The sequence below is a fragment of the Uranotaenia lowii genome, chromosome 1 (genome assembly GCF_029784155.1).
Source record: "Uranotaenia lowii strain MFRU-FL chromosome 1, ASM2978415v1, whole genome shotgun sequence".
Taxonomy (NCBI): domain Eukaryota; kingdom Metazoa; phylum Arthropoda; class Insecta; order Diptera; family Culicidae; genus Uranotaenia; species Uranotaenia lowii.
In genome coordinates, this window is record NC_073691.1 from 122085372 (window position 1) to 122101005 (window position 15634).

General features: G+C 42.6%; 1 protein-coding gene across 1 annotated transcript in view; it reads right to left on the reverse strand.

Moving 5' to 3' along the window:
- LOC129739534 (titin) overlaps window positions 1-15634 on the reverse strand; it is a 513907-nt gene that overhangs the window by 396649 nt on the left and 101624 nt on the right. The window contains exon 2 of the mRNA XM_055731016.1: window positions 14448-14875. The gene's annotated coding sequence lies outside the window, so the exon portion shown is untranslated. The remainder of the gene's footprint in view (window positions 1-14447; window positions 14876-15634) is intronic.

A 15634-nucleotide genomic window follows, 5' to 3' on the forward strand; every position in this document is an offset into this window, starting at 1 on the left:
GAATTTTTAATGCGAAGTATTTAAAAGATATTCAACAAACAAAGTATCTAACCAGTCATTTAAAATGGTGCGGTCTTTCTAGTGTTAAAAGCTGCTGCTATGAGAAGTCTACAAACATAGTATCCTCATGTTGTAGACCTAGTTTACGGAACATTTTCGTCCATGTTTTTTCATATCTCGAAAAAAGTTTGGCAGTTCAGTTAAAAGTTACAACCATTCTGATTTTTTAAATGACTCTAAGTTCGGTAGAAGAGATAAAACATGAACTCCGACTAAAAGCAGGGCTGAGAAAAAGACCATAAATAATTGAAAAATTTGTAAAATATTAGCTTTCTGTATAAGTTGAAATATTACCTACAGTTAATTTTGAGACAATTTAATAAAAAAAAATATACCTATGAGTCAGTTGAGTAGTAGTAGAGTACTTCTTAGTAAGGAGTCCTTACATATAATGAAAAATGTAAAACAAATTTACAATTTCTCTACGATTGTGATCCGACGGACGGACAGACTTTTAGGACCCACCGGGGGACACCAGCGCAAAAGCAACTGGAGCTGGAGGAGCAATGTTGTGCTGGGGGGAACAAAACTACTACTAAAACAAATTATCAAATGAGCCATGAATTAAAGTAAAAATTTTGAGTAAGTTTGTGTGTGGCTGTAGCATAAGCCGAACGAATACGAGAGTTCTTGTTGTTCCACAATACACAATAACGCCTGGCATAGCGGTACGCTGCAACCAAAAGTGCTAGGCGTAAGTAGAAGAAGAATATGTGACCATAATCATGATGATCGTATGGCATTGTATACATATATCTATAATGCGCGAAGCAACTGCATGTTGCGCGTGTCCAACGGCGTAAGGAGAAAGTTGGGTGTCGATACGACGTCCGCTGGTTGGAGAATCCAGAGGTGAAAATGGCATACGTTGAACAGCTAGAGCCTCGGAATTGCCGACAGACGGAACAGTCGAAGAACAGTGGTGTGGAATCTAGAATGCCTTTATCACGACGAGCCATGGAACTCTCAGTAAAGTCTGTGGAAGAAGAAGTGAATGGATGTCGGATGAAATCTGGAGGATGACCGATGATCGGAGAAAGGCGAAAGCCGGAATTGAGCAGGCATGTACCGGGTCAGCCAAAGCAGCCGCCCGCTTACGATATGCGGAGCTGGAAAAGGCAGATAAACGAGCTTTAAGGCAAGATAAGAGAGTCTGTACAAACTCCCTAGCCGAAGAGCGAGAGAAAGAGCCGTCGCCAATGGAGATATCCAATTACTTTATGACATTTCTTTCCGATTTAGTGGTGCAAGGACTAATGCAAGAATGCTGCTTAAAGACCGAGCAGGTCAGTTATTGACCGATCGAACAGATCAGGTCAATCGATGGACTGAGCACTTCGAACAACCCTTCCGAGACACGAAAAGCGATAGCCAACAGAACCCGCAGCTCGAAGCGCCAACAGTATTTAAGTCGCATCAATGGCGTCAACTCGGAAACGCCCTCACTGGCTGTAATAGAAGCGGCAATCAAGACATGCACTCCAACAAAGCACCTGGGATCGATTGAATCCCTGCTGAAATGCTGAAAACCGACCCTGCCTTGTCAGCACAAATGTTGCACCGTCTTTTCGCTGACATTTGGGATACTGCAACATTCCCGACCGACTGGTTGCAGGGTATCCTCGTAAAGGTATAACGCTGCTCTGTACGACTGTACAAGTACTCTGCAAAGTGATCTTGAACAGGATCCAGGAGAAAATCGACGCTACACTCCGACGGCAACAAGCTGGATTCCGATCCGGACGATCATGTGTTGACGACATCACAACGCTACGAATCATGCTGAAAGATAACAACGGATTCCATGACTCTCTTCTGCTGGTATTCGTTGATTTCGAGAAAGCATTCGACCAACATAACCATGAAAATATCTGGGCGGCTCTAAGGCAACGAGGAGTCTCAAAGAAATTAGTCCATCTCATCGAAGCACAGTTCAAAGCATTTTCGTGCAAGGTCTTGCACGACGGTGTCGATCCAATCCCGGTAACTGCTGGAGCGAGACGGGGATGTATCTTACCACCACTACATTTTCTAATCGTAATGGGTGAGATTCTGACTGGATCGATCGACTGTGCACCGAACCGAGGATTGCCGTGGAATCCTTCAACGACCTGGCTGACGATATTGTTTTGCTCGCCCAAACACAACTGGACATGCAGAGCAAACTTACCGAAAGCTCCAAGGCAGCAGGTCTCAAAGCCAATGTTGGAAAGACCAAGTCGATGGAGATCAACACAGGAAATCTCTCCAATTTCGTGGTAGCTAGACAACAGGTTGAGAAAGTGTAGTGCTTCCAGTATCTTGGTAGCCAGATAACGCCTGATGTTGGTACCAAGAAGGACATCGAAACCCGGATCAGAAAGGCCTGATTTGCTTTTGCGAGTCTCCGAAATATCTGGCGCTCTACGTCAGATATCTCTACGATCGGAAATTCGAATCTAAAAACTCAAACGTCAAATCCTTATTGCTGATCGGATGCGAGGCTAATTGTAAATCGCTGCCTACGGAATGATACGCTTGGTGGCCTGGCAACTGGATCTCAAATGAGGAACTACATCGCCGGTGTCATCAAAGGACGCTAGAAATCAAGATTCGGGAACGTAAGTGGAGATGGATTGGGCACATGCTGCGAAAACGTGAGAACCAGATTTGCAGAGAGCCACTGGAATGGAATCCAGAAGGACATCGAAGAAGAGACCCAGAAACTCGTGGCGGCGAAGCCTAGCCGCCGAAATCCGAACTGTCGACGAGAATCTTGACTGGGACCGAGTGAAGACGCTGGCTCCGGATCGTCAACAGTGGAAGTCTTTTCCAACGGCCCTGTTCACCGGAGTTTCGGCGCGGGAATATTAAGTAAGTAAGTAACTTCAAAGAATTGGTATATGTAAATACGATGATGACGCATGCAACTCAACGATCGTACCACAACTGAGACCGAATCAAAAGACCAAACCGCCGAGTTTGGTTTGGTGAGTTCAATTGTTCCATGATATCCACCGCTGATGAGTGCGATAGCGTTCGAGTACAACAGATTTGGCACCCAACACCCAACGCGGGAATAACCACAAGCGCTATGGGGTGAAACAAAGCAGTTGATCCAGACCATGATCTCCCTCCAGCTTATCGGTCTATTGTTTCGTCACCTATTCTCAGCGAGTGCATCATCATCCATCATCAGAGTATTATCACCGATAAGGACGGGTGATAATGACGGCGAAGACTCTCTGATAAGGGAAAACATCGCGGATGGAACTCCGGAGAGTTCACAATTCGCGGCAGCAGTATCGAGTCGGCGGATTTCGGCGGTATTCGGCAGTTGGACTCGGATCTCCGGTGCATGTCGTTGCACGAAGAAGGCAATCGGCCACTCCAGTTTTATACTGATTTATAATTTATGTAGCATGATAATTTTAAGTTCAAATAGTTAGTAATAGTAAGAATAAAAGTTGTTTTACGTAGTTTTTGTTTCATAAAACGGTTGTTAATAAATTTGTGAGGTGCAATCCAAAAACTGTAAAGTGCGAACTCTATTGTTGGCTGATGACCATTCTGCGAACGTGCCCTTGATAACAAAAGGTAGCTTGGAAGCGGGTCAACGACCTCATCTGTCCACCCGAGGAATTTTTTGGTTGGTACCCCCCGAACAGTATAACTTATTATATTTTAAACCGATTCTTAAAATCAACATAGTTTCTTGTTAAACAAATCGTAATGCATGTTTCAGACAGGAAAAGAAGTTTGCAACGTTTTTATTTTTGTTCTTACATGAAGATTTTATGTGGAGTTGTTTGTATGTCAATTCTATACAGAACTTCCAAGAATTTAAGAATAAAATTTATTGAAAATAAAAATCTAGTAGATGAAGTCAATTTCAGAAGATTTATCCTCACGGCAGAAATTCAAGAATCGCGATTCCCTAGGTGCGATCCTGCTGTAATCGTGGCCTGTTTCGTATTTCGGCACGCCACAAATGTTGTGTCCTGTACTTTCGAGCTATGCAGCACTACAAAAATGCAAACGTTACCGAATTGTTCCGGGAGGAAGCAAAAACGCCGAAAACAATTTCCCTCGTTTTTGGAACATACAATTTTCGCCGCGTAATTACTGTCCTTATGCATTTCCCTCCTCGCCTGGCCAGTGCTAGTGTGTGCTGATGTGGCCTGTTTGTATGTCGTTTTTTTATTCGAAGCACAAACAAAAAAGCTCTCTGCAACCAGCATGATAATGGCCCTTTTGTCAACAACGACCTATCCGAGGCCGGCCTGTTCACAAAACGACGTCATCAGTCTGGAGCCACTTTGGCCGCTACAGGAATGACAGACAAGAGCGAGAAAGAGCTCCAGTAGTGTGCGGTGGTCCAAAATCGTGAGCCTGCTGCCTAGCATTTGCTCAGACTGAGCTCATCATGGCTATAAATTTCGACCAACGACGATGTAGTCGCTAAAATTCTTTTCGCGTATGACAAATGACTGCCCTTGGGTTGGGGTGGATTTTCCATATGGCTGTCGGCGGATTTCGTTTTTTTTTCTCCTCCCTTGTGTGCAAATGTGTGCCTTTTTTATTGTTTGTATATATGAAAGAAAACACCATCAGATTGTCACAACGAGGGAAATGTGACAAGCGAGTTTCGGGAATACCACATGAAAGATGTCAACAGATCTTGAAGGTCATATTTTATGCAACAGGGAGATTTGTATTCAAAAGTGGTACTTTGATCTTGCCGTGCTTGAAAAGAAAATGCGTGGACCTTAAAGTTTTTTTTCAATAAACTTCTTAAAGAGAAAAAACGAAAACCATTTTCATTATGCATTCAATTTAGCTGACTTCGCAAAATCTACCGGATGGAGCAATAAACTGCTCAAATTGAATTCACGTTCATTCAATTTAAAATCCATGTCAAAACCATTATAATACGCAAATTACTTAATGTTTATTGTCGCCCCAGTAATAAAGCCATGCATTAGGGAGATAAGACTGGCTCTTAGACACGATTCCTTCTCCAACTTTGCTGCCGTTGCTGTTGCAGTGTTCCAAAATACTGGCAAGGCTCCAATCTATCCGGAAACCTTAAACGAAATAACACGAAACGGTTTCAGATGGCATTGCTCCTGCGACACTGGATGGAAGTTTCGTTTTATTTCATTTTGTTTCTTTGAAAGCTCCTTACGGAAACCAAATGCGAGAAAACGATTCCGACAGACATTGTGCTGCCAGGACTGGAAAGGGAATGTGAGACTTTCAGCGAATATTTAGGTATCAGGTGGGAGAAGCATGGCGTGGGTGGTTCTGAAGTTACTGGATCGAAGCGAGGGATAATGATACTTCAAGGCCACAATCCATGCTCCTCCCTCGGATTCAATGACCAATTTCACTCCCCGAGGCGGCACAGACAAAGTTTAGCTAGGATCTTTCCTTTTTTCATGGGTAATTTTATTTTCTTCCTCGGGTGTCCATTTGCGGTCAGGGATGCCAAGGTTAATCAAAGTCTTGAATAGTTGATAGTGCCGCATAGAAGCAATTCACGTTATTTTTCCCAATCAAGATACTCGTCTTTAAGTGATATTTGTTATAAACAGTACATGTCGATTACAATGTTTCTCTTGAAATTTAGAACTTTTTTGCATTTTTAGTGTAAATAAAATAAAATGATGTTAGGAGAAAAAATAAAATGTCGACGCTGTACTGAGCTAGGGTTACTTGCATTCATTTGACCCCTTAAGCGATCTATGTTTTTCTCATTATTTGACGAGAGTATTGGGTTTTTCAGAAATTCATTGAAAGTAAATGATCTTATTTGTAAGTTTGAATGAGAATTTTCCATCTTGTTTCGTCGTTCTTGATAGATTTTCAGAGATAAATATGGATGATTAAAATTTTATTTCCGGGCTTAATGAACAAAACATTTATTTTTACCCATATTCCACTAGATAGGAGACAGAAAACTATATGCAAATGAGCTGACATCTGTTTTTTAGTCGTTAGAACAATTTTTCTGTTTAAATTTCTAAGTTTTGGAGAAAATGTATTTTTAATAAAAGTAGTCAAAATAACCGAATTCCGAAACCAGGCGGGCTGACTGCGCATATTTATGTTTTTAGTTATATTTCAGTTCCACTTGCAATATTTTCGTATAATTTAATTGAAAATGGTAGAAACTGATGTTAAGCATACGTCAAAGCTGAAATTTTAGCGACATTTTGGATAACACAAGTTCTTTTGCATAAAACATAGTTAGGATGCCGTATGGCCATATTTGATGATATTATTTTTTCCTTCCTATCTTATTTTTATCAGATCAGTACTAAGCTCTTCTATTTATTATATTTAAGATAGTGATTAGGGCGAAGATTCAATGTTTCAAAAAAACAAAGTATAAAAAATGTATAGGGCTAATCGATTTTTTCCTGAGAAAGACAATTAACCTGCCTGATATGGACATTTGAAATCTGTCTCTTATTCCAATATCTTATCATTTAAAACTTTACCAAAAGCTTCAATTTATTGAATTTCTGATTCTCAGATGAATAAGGAAGATCTCTGTTTACTAAAATTGACCCCCACTAATTGAGCTGTCTGTTTTACTACTAAACAGGAAGAATATTTTTTAAAAAGTTGGAATTTGTATCAGAAATGTTCAGGTATGATGGCATGAAGAAAGTAGAAGAGTTTATTGTTTGCATAAGAGTATCCTTAAATCAAAATGAACTGTTTTATTTTTCGGCATTTTGGGACCAAAGTAGGGTCACATACCCTTATCGGGATTGGGCATGTCATGATAAGTTGAATAAGCTAAATAGATTAACATATAACGCCTACAATTATGTAATTGGGAATAATGTGAGTACAATTATTGAAATAACAATCGAATATTACAATGTAAATAATGATAAAGTTTTATTTAAAGAAAACTACATAAACATTCAAAGCAGACTACTCGAGCTCTGCTGGACACGATATTTAAAGTTGTAAGTAAAAGCGTTGAAAATATTTTTTTTTCAGTCAATCACTTCATCTTCTTAAGTTTAAAAATTGCTAAAATTCTCACTCAGATTTTGGTTTTCAAATCTGAACATAAGTTCTGAACCATTTTACAAGTCCCTATCCAAATTGTTCTGCTGAATTCTGAATCTGAGTTTAGAATCAGAATTCTAAATTCTCAGTCTCAATTCTGAATCTCTGCCCTTAATATTGCAATGAAATGATAAAGTTTTTATCTCGTAGTCTGGTAAGACGGCAACCTTGTGTCCCAACAGCGTAACAAGCAAGCAATCGCCGAAATTTTCTTGCTTAAAGTAGGTAGGTACACATTAAGCCCGTCGTGAAGGGAAAATGTAATTTGGTCCTACTTTGGCAGAGAAGCTGCACCCTAATGCTTTGGGTCGCGCGACGGCGAATGAGGAGCGAAAATTTTCCTCAACAAAAGCCAAGCCAAGAAGCTGGACGCAATAAAACTTCTTTTTTAGATATTCGGTAATTTAATTATTTTCGTGTTCTTTTAAAATTTTATTATTTTGCCGATGGGATAATGCCAAAAAGCAGCTCTCTATCTCTGTTTAGCTCTTATCAGCTCCCAGCGACTTGGCGAGCGAGCTTTGGAAAAGCGAATTATCCGCAAAAAATGGGAAGACGGAAAATGGATGAAAATGTGACTTGCTTAAACCAACTTTGCATCTATTTAGGCTTATTTTATTTTGTTCTGTTCTGTCCCCGGATGGTCTCTGTTGTGTCCTTTTTAATCTGAAGAAAAAAGACCGCTACACTAATCCTCTGCTTGATCTGGCCAAATTTAAATACGTATGGTTCGTTAACCTTAGCTTTTATTCGAGGTATTTCTAATAGAGAATGAAACTCAAACCAGCGTCATTTCTTTCTTTTTCTGAATTGAGAGAATCCCACAATCAGAGACCGTAAAAATTTCAAAATTTCAATTATCGAAACTGGCACTTCCAGAAATATAATGTTGAATTTATGTCTTTTCATTATTTTATTTAAAAAAAAGCATGGATACTCGTTTTAAATTTAAATCCATTTCAGGTCCCAGTTCTAGAATGTCTTACTATGTTTATTTGTATGCAGTAGTTTTTAGATCGCATATCAATTTCGAGATATTAAAAATCAAGATTAATATTCTTTTTTACCGCAGGATTTCCCTCGGTAGCATTTTCGATTCTTTCCTTAAAGGCTAACGACCCCCTTTTTTGGATTAACTTTGGAACTTAGTTATGAGTCCGTCTCCCGGAGACCGTCCGGATCGGACAATATCAGATTGGCTCGATCTTCAAAACCTACATGGACGCCTTTACTGTCTGGTTTTATCTGCAAAGCAAGGATACAAGCTTTCAAACCTACTTGTGGTTGGAAAATCAATTAAGAAGCAATCAGGAAAAGTTGAAGGCGCGTTTTTTTATCATGTTCGAAAATGGTACGTGATCAAAATACCGAACAAGGACCAAGCAAGACATTTGACACAATTGAAGCAGCTTCTGAACGGAACCCCCATAGAAATTAGAAGGCAACCAAATCTGAACCAACGTAAGTTCGTGGTAAGATGTCACTGTCAAGGTTTTCGTCAACTGTGCGGATTTCAGCTGCTAGACTACGCCACCACGAGCTTCTGGGCCTGCCTCTTCTTCGATGCCCATCTGGATTCCAGTCAAGCGCCTCTCTGAAATCTCGATTGCATCTCTTCGCAGCGTGTGCCCAATCCATCTCCACTTACGCTCCCGAATCTCAATTTCTAGCGCCTTTTGATGACACCGGCGATGAAGTTCCACGCTTGGGATCCAATTGCCAGGCCACCAAGCGCGGGTGATGTTCCGCAGGCAGCGGTTCACAAAAACTTGCAGTTTTCGCGTCGTCACCGCATATGTGCACCGAGTTTCACACCCATACAACAATATGGATTTGACGTTTGAGTTGAAGATTCGGATTTAAGTTCGTAGAGAGATCTGGCGTGACCGCCAGATGTTTCGGAGACTCGCAAACGTAAATCGGGCTTTTCTGATCCGGGTTTCGATGTCCTTCTTGGTACCACAATCAGGCGTTATCTGGCTACCAAGATACTGAAAGCACTTCACTTTCTCAACCTGTTGTCCAGTTACCACGAAATTGGAACGATTTTTTGTGTTGATTTACATCGACTTGGTCTTTCCGACATTGATTTTGAGACCTGCTGCCTTGGAGCTTTCGGTGAGGTCGTCAAGTTTGCTCTGCATGTCTTGTTGTCAGCAAAACAATATCTTCTGCCTACACTAACGTTGGTGCTAACTATAAATAGTCAGATGGCTGCAACGTTACACGATTTGTCTATGTATCGTGTGACCAACATCTTTTAAATAAGTGGTCGTGAATCTCGTTTTTAAGCTTTTTTTCCTCAGATTTAAGCTTTTTTTGCCTTGAGAGCATAGGAGACGAAAGCTCAAATCTGAGGAAAAAAGCTTAAATCTGTCAAAACGAGGGGAAAAAAGGGGAAATCTGAGAGATGTGCTCCATACGGTTTGAATAGCGTTGCCGCCGCCTGTAAATAGTACGGTTATCCCAGAATACGTAAACTTTGTACTTTTACGAGTCCGTACAAGAGTATATATCCCTCAACTTTCACTATGTGGGCTTTGTTTTACATATGGCCATCCGAAGAAACGTAGCCAAAACGAACGCAGATGTAGAATTTTCAGTAGCTTAAATCATGACAGCAGTGAATGCTCCGGCACAAAATTCTACCACACTTGCAAAGCTTCCGATCATTTGCGATCCGAACGAGCTTGCCCGAAATGGGTAGAAGAATCTGCTGCTCTCCGCACGAGTGTTGAGCAAAATATTCCCATTTCTTCAGCCCCTCAGTAAATGAGAACCTTCATACAGCACACACAGCTACGCGAACGTCACCCGAACTGGAAATGTACAACAATCAACTCACCAAACTCCACAAACTAACCAGCAGCAGCTAACACAAGAAGGAACAACAAAACAACAACAAAAACGAGATCACTTGACTTCGGCCTCTGGACAACCAGCCATGCATCTAACACAGATGGCTGCAACGTTACACGATTTGTCTATGTATCGTGTGACCAACATCTTTTAAATAAGTGGTCGTGAATCTCGTTTTTAAGCTTTTTTTCCTCAGATTTAAGCTTTTTTTGCCTTGAGAGCATAGGAGACGAAAGCTCAAATCTGAGGAAAAAAGCTTAAATCTGTCAAAACGAGGGGAAAAAAGGGGAAATCTGAGAGATGTGCTCCATACGGTTTGAATAGCGTTGCCGCCGCCTGATCTAACAGTCGCTTCACCACCTCGAAAAAAGACCTCTCCTCAACGTTTCCCTCTAGACTCCTTGAGTGGAGCAGAAGTTGGAATTAGTGCGCCTGAGAAACTATTTTCTGCCACTCTTCGTCAATGTGACAACACTGAGAATCCCAACCTTCCCCAAATCCTTCCTTCATTCTCAAACACTTTCCAACCCCCTAGAAGTAAGCCAAATGTAAAAAACCCTCGGCTCATAAATACTTGTTAAATGTTAAAAGGCCTTATAAAATGTGACGCTCTCTTACTCAAGTTAGTCGCTCAGTTTTGCACATGTTGCAGATCTTGGAGTTCTCCCTATTTGCTTTCCCTCTCCGAGAATTTCTTTGGGCCCGGCTAGAAAAATAACCAAATTGAGCGTACTTACTTACTTAATGATCCCGCGCCGATCCTCCGGTGCATAGGGCCGTGGTAAAAGACCTCCACTGTTGACGATCCGGAGCCAGCGTCTTCACCTGGTCCCAGTCAAGATTCTCGTCGACAGTTCGGATTTCAGCGGCTAGACTTCGCCGCCACGAATTTCTGGGTCTGCCTCTTCTTCGATGACCTTCTGGATTCCAATCTAGCGCCTCTCTGCAAATCTCGTTTTCATCTCTTCGCAGCGTGTGCCCAATCCATCTCCACTTACGTTCCCGAATCTCGATTTCTAGCGCCTTTTGATGACACCGGCGATGTAGTTCCTCATTCGAGATCCAGTTGCCAGGCCACCAAGCGCGGATGATATTCCGCAGGCAGCGGTTTACAAATACTTGCAGTTTTCGCGTCGTTACCGCATATGTGCACCAAGTTTCGCACCCGTACAGCAATACGGATTTGACGTTTGAGTTGAAGATTCGGATTTTTGTTCGTAGAGAGATCTGGCGTGACCGCCAGATGTTTCGGAGACTCGCAAACGCAAATCGGGCCTTTCTGATCCGTGTTTCGATGTCTTTTCTGGTACCACCATCAGGCGTAATCTGGCTACCAAGATACTGGAAGCACTCCACTTTCTCAACTTGTTGCCCAGCTACCAGGAAACAGGAGGGATCTCCTGTGTTGATCTCCATCGACTTGGTCTTTCCGACATTGACTTTGAGACCTGCTGCCTTGGAACTTTCGGTGAGGTCGTCGAGTTTGCTCTGCATATCTGGTTGTGTTTGGGCGAGCAAAACAATATCGTCAGCCAGGTCAAGGTCGTTCAGTTGCCAAATTGAGCGTGGAACTGCCAAATTATCTACTGAGAAATGTAACTTCTTTGCCAGCCACTTTTCCAGTGTTTCTCCGATGCATTCGTTAAGTAAACATCAAATCAATGCAGCCGTCACTCTGATACCCAGAGATGGAACATTGTTTGCTTCTTGCTAGTGCTGTTATTATTGTTTTCTACGAAAGAATGTGCGTCAATTTTTGAAGCTACGAGCTTGAAGGAGCATCAATAACATCAACAACAACAGAGTGCACTTGTGTAGGCCAAGCCAATCTTTAAACGATCGGTGCCCGGACGGTACGGACGGTTTGTCTCTGAGAAGGACAAGCCGAAAATTTCTTTTTCCTTTTTTTTCTTCCTACTGTTTTCTTCTGAACTGGCGTACTTCTTTCCCTAAACAGACAGCAAGCTCGGTATCAAAATTCTCATGAACCAAATTCGAGTCTCTCGTGATCCTGTTTCTCAGACTCGCTCATGAATGTTTTTTAATACGAGCAGCAAAGAAACCTTCGTCGTAGAATCGTTTTAGTTACTGTTCGTGATTGTATTGAACACAAACGAATAGCGAGCCGGCGGCGAAGCATTTTCGTGTGCGTTTCGAGGAGTGAGCGATTTTTATAGCCCTTGTTCATGAGCCCTGTTTTTGAAAAAGGTGACAAACAGGATGTGCGCAATTATCGAGGTGTCACGTCGCTTGCTGCCTGCTCGAAGGTTTTGGAAAAGATCGTTAATGATGTAATGTTGAAAATCAGCATTGATTTTTTCCTAAACGATCAGTTACCTCAAACTTGACAGGAATTTCCAAAACACTGGCGACAGCAGCCCTCTCACGGGCCATGTCGAATATCTCGGCGATCCGCTGCAGCAAAAGAAGGGTCCTGGCGAGTGTGACCTCGTCCATAATGCGGTACGGAGTGGCAGCCTGGAAGACAATCTTGAGCAGGCAGTGTGCAGCGGCTGATGAACCTGCAAGTAATCAGCGCAAACCGAACGGTGTCCTCGGTAGCTGCTGATGTTGTGGCGGGAGTCATGCCCATCTCGGTCTTGTTAGAGGAAGATATCTTCTGCTACGAGCACAGGTACATGCCCTATGTGTGGAAACATGCCAGAGAGACCTCGATGTCCAACTGACAGCACCAGTGGGACAGCTCAGAACGTGGCCGGTGGACCCATCGTTTGATCCCTAACGTCGGATCCTGGATGTACCAGAGACATGGAGAGGTGGATTTCTGCATCACACATTTTCTGACTGGAAAAGGATGCTTCATGCAGGACCACCATCGGTTTGGACACGTGGCCTCGCCATTCTGCTCAACCTGCGGTGGCACAGTAGAGATACCAGAGTGTTCAACCCGCGAGGTTCGAAGGGGTATGCGATATCATGCGACAACATCGTGCGGAGGATGTGTGAGGATGCCAATACTTGGCGCGTGGTTAGCGATGGGTTCACCCGGATCATGACTGCCCTGCAGAGGAGTTGGAACCAGCACCAGTCCTCGACCGGTGTAGGGTGATTCCTTCGTCGGGAAGCATCTGAGTAGTGTGCGGAGTACTCTCGGGTAGAGTACTGCGTCGTCGTCGGATGAGCCACTCGAGTCGAGTAGGATGACATCATCGTCGGGATTCATTTGAGTCGCAAGCGTTAAAGATCTGCTGCTGCGACAGGCGCGAGTCCAGGATAAGCTGCGATTCGGCACACGGCCGCACGGCGGGCAAAAAGCTTAGGGTTGCCATCCAAAAGAGAGGAGGAACACCGGACCACGGTCGGAGAAGAATGCCCTTTTGGCTGGGGGCATTCGAGTAGTATGCGTCCGATCCTAGCAGTAGAGCATACAAAGATAAGACTCTACCTTCTGCGTATGCCGAGCTGTTAGGTACGTCGCGAACGTTGTGTAGGATACCTCCACCGACGCGGAGTATCTGAGTAGAACGCGCTCCCAACGAGGGAAGCTTCGGGGATAAGACTTACTCTCGGGTAGGGTGACTTCACGGCGTCGGCGGGTGAGTCACTCGAATCGGTATAGGATGACGTCTTCGCCGGGAATCATCCGAGTAGTTTCGTAAAGCCCCGGACGTGTGCTATGACAGACGCGTGTCCAGGATAATCTGCTCTCGATTCGGCACACGAACGGGCTAGGAGAAGAGGGCCTCGAGCCAAACCAAGCGGAGTCAAGATCTCGAGTCGTTAAAGGAGAGGTCTTTGGTCTCTTGCAGTGGTCTCAAACAGAGGCGGAGCGCACGATAGTCGTGCAAACCAAGCGAGCTTCGAGTTGCGAGTAAAGGCCGGACCTCGAGTCGTCAGAGGAGAGGTTTTTAGTATTGAATCGTAACAAGAGGCACGGTATGCTGGAGTTTTGACTCAAAATGGAGTTAGCCAATGAGCGCTCAAGTGCGAACTTGGTCTTCCATCTCGGGTACAGCCTTCGATGCAGGTCCGGATGGGAATTATGACCAGAAGCCTGATTTGTCTGATTTGCGAGCATTGAATTTAAACACAAATGCAATCAATTTTTTTCTCCCTGATCTAGTTTTGAGATCCAATAGTTTTTAACCGATAACACAAGGAAATATGTTTATCACCTCTAGTTTTGAGATATGGCGTATATAAATTCATTAGATTTATTATTATTAGTCTTTAAAAATTTGAATAGATAAGATAACATCTTTTTCTGACTTCATTCAAGAAAGTCTTTGAGTCTTTGAAATTGAAGGTTTTAACTCGTTTTACAACTTTTTTTAAGAGTGGAAAACGATTTGACTCATGCGAATTATTCAATATGTGTGCTTTGAATATTGCATTATTGTTTAAAATTTAAAAAAAAGGTCTTAAAAGATACGATTTGTAACACTACACCAAATAATATGCAATAATGATAGTACGTTGCGACACATATTACTTACCAACACACGAGCTACACTAGAACAATTGTTCTTCAATCATTCAGCGAAATCGTCATTTTAGGAGTGCACGTCACATTCATAACGCACGGCTGTTTCCGGTAACTGGAAATCTCTGCTTCGAACACAGAAAATTGCCGCTAGTGCTGCAAATGGTTTGGCTGCTGAATTTCGCTGCCTTTACCAGGGTCCATCGACGACGACGACGACGGCTGGGTCAACAATGGAATTTCCGAGTTTATCCTCTTGCTGTTCCTCTTAGGGTTAGTGCTGCTGCTGTTGGACGACATGGCATCGAAAAACTGCACCATCGTACAGCAACTGGCAGCATTCTGGTGATGGCGTTTTTATCGAATAGCTCTCCATTTTGAGTTTCCTGAGAGCTTACCCGGGTTTCCGTGCCGCCAAGTTTACCAAAAATGTGTGCCCTCCTATTGTGAAGAACGAGAGAAATAACATGCATGAGAAAAATTAGTACAGCGCGGAAACAAAATTGCAAGAATTATTTTTTATTTGATTTGGAAAATTATTTTCCAACTGTTTGTACAGACGACGATGGTAGCTGTTTTTCGATTTCGGAACATTTTTTCCGCATTTTCCGGAGTACGACAATTGAAAGTATGAATAGAGGTAAGGGGGAAAGGCATCAATATAAAAGAGCTTCGTACGTGATTTCCCGTTTATTATTTGGGGTTGCTGATTTTTTCAACGGCGAAAGAGGAAGCAAAAATTAAGGCAAATAAGAATGTCAGCAGCTTTTGATATTTATCGCTCTGAACTAATTACCCCAATTATTCTAGCAAAAATTGGAAGGTGCTTTGAATTTTAATTTTCCCAAACTTAAGGATCTTCAGTGAGCGAAGTCAACTTAAATTCAAGCGATATAATTTGAAATTGTCCCAAAGTTCCATCGCAGTTCAATATTGGGTTGCTAACCTCAGTTGCCCCAGATGATACCAAATGTCTTTCCATCCCACCGAAAATCACAAATTTATCTCGGTGATTCGTACAACCCCCGAATTCCACATAAATCCCATCAGCCAGCTATCGTAAAACCGAGATTGGCAGTAAAGACAACAGACAGCGAAAACCATTATCGTACTTATTCTGGAGGGTGAAAAAAAAAATCAGTGTACAGGCTCCGTGATCCGACAAATGGGCCTTTATGAACTTTCTCCCCACACTCGCAG